Source organism: Cynara cardunculus, assembly GCF_001531365.2.
Source record: "Cynara cardunculus var. scolymus isolate 2C chromosome LG 17, CcrdV1, whole genome shotgun sequence".
NCBI classification, from domain to species: domain Eukaryota; kingdom Viridiplantae; phylum Streptophyta; class Magnoliopsida; order Asterales; family Asteraceae; genus Cynara; species Cynara cardunculus.
In genome coordinates, this window is record NC_037544.1 from 27,773,154 (window position 1) to 27,777,994 (window position 4,841).

Below are 4,841 nucleotides of genomic sequence, written 5' to 3' on the forward strand. Positions count from 1 at the left end.
ACTTATCTTTCTGCAAACAATCTTGTAAAATCTGTATTGATCTTCTTTATCAATATATATTTTAAATTTGAAAATTGTGTTTGTATTCATCCCCCCCTTCTACAAACTGTTTAGTATTCTTGTAGACCCTTTGGGACCAACAGATTTTAATGTTGAATCAAAACCTGTTTCTGAGAATGTATATTATAAAAATAATAAAAATAAAAGACATTCAAAGAAACAGAAGAAGAGTGTTCCTAAAAATATGAAACAGAAAAGTTGTCTTAGAAATATATTTGATGATTTTGTTTATGATGTTTCAGATAATCCTTTGAAGCACAAGTTTTATCTGGAGGGTGAAAGGATCTACTTCTGTAGAATCAACAAAGTCATCTGATTCACATAGGAAGAACGATTTTGCTAAAGTTGTAAAAAAAAATTCTTTGAATTTTAAAAAGTACTCTTTCAATGAAATAATTGAGATTGCGAAAGGCAAAATTTGTTGTTCTTATTGTGGATGGGATGAATTTGTGCCTTTTTACTGTTTTTAATGCTGTTAATATTGTTTGTTCTTGTGCTTATAATTATATATCTTTTATTCAAAAGAAAGTTGTTTTGAAAGAGAGTTGGTTTGATACTTATAGCATACCACCAACAAAAACTAATCTTAAAGGATCCATACTGAAGTGGGTACCTAAAACCAATTGATTCATTGTGCAGGTTAACCGGCATGTGTGGTTCTTAGATTCCGAATGCTCAAAACACATGACTGGTAGGAAAGATTTACTTTCTAACTTTATTGAATTTTTTGGTGGAGCTGTCAGGTTTGGAAATGATCAGTTTTCACCTATCCTCGGATACGGTGACATTATTCATAGAAATTTAATGATTAAGAAAGTGTCTTATGTTGAAGGACTTGGTCATAATCTTTTTAGTATAAGTCAATTCTGTGATAAGAATCTGAAGGTTTGTTTCAAATCTAACCGGTGTAGCGTCCGAACTGCTGATGGTAAGGAGTTATTAGCCGGAACCAGAAAGTCAAATCTTTACACAATTGACTTAGCAAATCTGCAAGTAGATACTAATGTCTTCTTGATGTCCAAGGGTTCTTTGCAACATAATTTTTTTTTGGCATAGATGATTTTCATATCTCAATTTCAATAACGTGAACAAGTTGGTAACAGATGGTTTGGTGAAAGGTCTACATGATTTGAAATTTCATAAAGACCATGTATGTGCAACGTGTGAATTGGGTAAGATGAAAAGGGCTTCTTATAAGTCCAAAGTTGAATTCAATATTGAACGTCCTCTACACTTGTTGCATATGGATCTTTGTGGTTCGATGTGGGTTCAAAGTATCAACGGTAAGAGATATGTGTTAGTCATTATGGATGACTATTCAAGATACACGTGGGTAAAATTCCTGAACTCTAAGGATGAAGCAGCGGAGATTGTTATTTCTTTCTTCAAGAGCGTTCAAGTAAATCTACAATTGTATGTTCAGAAGTTAAGAACAGATAATGGAACTGAGTTTAAGAATAAGACTATGGGATCCTTCTTGGATTCTACTGGTATCTTGCACATATTCTCGCAGCCCAAAAACCGTATCAAAATAGTGTTGTTGAGTGGAAAAACATAACTCTAGTGGAAGCCGCACGTACTCTTCTTGCTTACTCGAAGTTTCCTTTATTTCTATGGGCTGAAGCAGTTGATATAGTCCATTTTACTCAAAATTTTCAATAAATGAATTCCTAATATCAAATTCTTTCAAGTTTTTGGTTGCAGGTGTTTCGTTCTGAACGATAAAGAGGACAGAGGTAAGTTCACGGCTAAGGCGGATGAAGCTGTTTTCATTGGCTACTCAAAGAATTCTGCTGTATATCGGGTTTACAATAAAAGAGCGAAGATTGTAAACGAGAGCGTAAACATGTCATTTGATGAAGTTGTTGATTTGGCTTCTGGACAAAATGGTTCAGAACCGATGTTGATGAATAAACCTTTGCAGAATGCAAATCCAAATGAAGCTTCTTCTTCTACACATAATATTTCTGATTTGGATTTATTGTTTGAAAATTTTTATGATGATTATTTTGGTATAAAATCTAATGATTCAAATATTGTGTCCAGGAACAAGGAAGTTGAATCTGAAAAACAGATATCCAGTCCATCTGTGGATATACCGGTTACAAATTCTGAAGAGATTGATGAAGAGATATTTATGGAAGAACAAGATTGTCCTGTTTCTTGTGAAGAGGGTCTGACAAGTAATCTGCCAGATGTCTTAGTAGTACAAGATGAAAACTTACAGACTCTGCCAAAAAATCAGACTGCTGAAAATGTAAATGTTGAACCTTCACATAAACCAGTTCAGGACAACTCCCCCAATACTTATACAGATCAAAATTTTGATCAATCTTCATACATTCCTTTACCTTATTGCAGTAAGTGGACCAAGGATCATCCAGTAACTCAATCTACTGGAAATCCTAATTCATTTGTATGAACAAGGTCCCTACAACAAATGATTGCATGTATGCCACATTCTTAAGCAACATAGAACCGACTAAGGTGTCTGAAGCCTTAGCGGATCCGGATTGGATTATTATGATGCAAGAGGAGATCAATCAGTTTGAGACATTAGAAATTTGGAGATTAGGTCCTTGTCCTCAAAATAAGACGATTATTGGCATGAATTGGTCTTTAAAAATAAAAAAAGGATGAAGATGGTGTTGTTGTCCGAAACAAGGCTAGGTTAGTAGCAAAAGGATACAATCAACAAAAAGGCATAGACTACGATGATAAATTTGCTCCATTGGCTAGAATTGAAGCCATTAGAATGTTTTTGGCGATACGCGGCACACAAGAATTTTACTATGTATCAAATGGACTTTAAAATGGCATTCCTATATGGTTTTCTCAAAGAAGAGGTATACGTTTCTCAGCCAAAAGGATTTGTCGATGAGTCTATGCTAGACCATGTCTATATCCTTGATAGATGCTTGTATGGTTTAAAGCAAGCTCCGAGAGTCTGTATGATATTCTTTCAGATTTTCTCGTCAAATCAGGTTTCTCAAAAGGTAAAATTGACACAATGCTTTTCATTAAAAAGAAAATTATGATATTATCTTGATACTGATTTATGTGGATGATATAATAATTGGATCTACAAATCCTAAATACTGCAAGAATATTTTAGTCTTGATGGTTTCAAGATTTAAAATGAGCATGATGGGTGAGAAGAACTTCTTTTTAGGTTTGCAAGTTAAACAACTATCTTTAGAATTTTCATTTGTCAAACAAAATATATTTCTGATATCCTGAAGAAGTTTAATATAGAAAACTGTTCATCTATTAAAATACCTATGGCTCCTGGTTCAAAACTACATGTTGATCCTTCGAGTAAAGTTGTAGATCAGAAAACCTACCAAGGAATGATTGGTTCTTTAATGTATTTAACTTCTTGTAGACCAGATATTATGTTCTCAACACATCTCTCCAGATACCAGGCAATTCCAAAAGAGTCTCATCTTAGTGTTGTTAAACGAATATTTCGTTATCTTGCAGGAACAACTAATCCTGGACTTTGGTATCCAAAAGATACTGGTTTTGAACTGACTGATTACTCGAATGCAGGCCATGCAGGGTGTATGTTGGACAGGAAGAGTACTTCAGGTCACGTACAGTTTTTAGGAGACAAACTGGTAAGTTGGGCGTCAAAGAAGCAGAATTGTGTATCCACATCTATAGCCGAAGCAGAATATGTAGCTGCTGCTAACTGTTGTTCTCAAGTTATCTAGATGTGCACTCACCTTAGAGATTACGATTTTTTTTATAATAAAATTTGTTGGGTTCAAGTATATGCGTTATTGTTGTATTAAAGTTCTCCTTTTATTAAGCTTTGTAATAGTTGGGCTTTAATGCTTTCCTTAGTATAAATAGTGATTAGTCTTGTAATTGTCATTAACTTTTGCAATTAATCTGATTAGTGTTGTAATATTCTCTCTCAAGAAATCAAAGAAGATTGTTGGTGAAAATTCTCTCAACTCATATTCTTGATCTTCATCTTGAAGATTAATTCTGAATTTGTATGATTTTGGGCTTTTCAATTGGTATCAGAGCAAACTGCAACAATTTTTTTAGAGGATTAAACAATTTTTTCAAGGATTTTGCACATAATTTAGTGTATGAATTTGGTGATCCATCAGCACCTATTTGTACACGGTCTGTGACAGCTAATGAGTGTCTATACTCCACGTTTTTGAGTAATATTGAACCCACTAAGGTATCTGAAGCCTTAGCTGATCCGAATTGGATACTAGCGATACAAGAGGAGCTGAACCAGTTTGAAGCACTCAAGGTCTGGAGATTGGTACCTCGTCCCAATAATAAGATGATTATCGGTACAAAATGGGTATTCAAGAACAAAAAGGATGAAGACGATGTTGTTGTCAGGAATAAGGCCCGGCTCGTTGCTAGGATACAATCAACAAGAAGGCGATGACTATGACGAAACTTTTGCCCCGGTAGCAAGGATCGAAGCAATACGGATGTTTCTAGCATACGCAACACACAAAACTTCATAGTGTATCAGATGGACGTCAAGACAACATTTCTGTATGGTCTTCTCAAGGAAGAAGTCTATGTTGCTCAACCAGAAGGTTTTGTAGATCGTCAAAGCCGGATCATGTCTATATCCTCGACCGAGCTCTTTATGGTCTTAAACAAGCTCCAAGAGCCTGGTATGACATCTTATCAGAATTTCTGGTAAAGTCAGGCTTCTCGAAAGGTAATATTGACACAACCCTTTTCATTAAAAAGGAAAAGTCGGATATAATTTTGATACAAATTTATGTAGACGACAT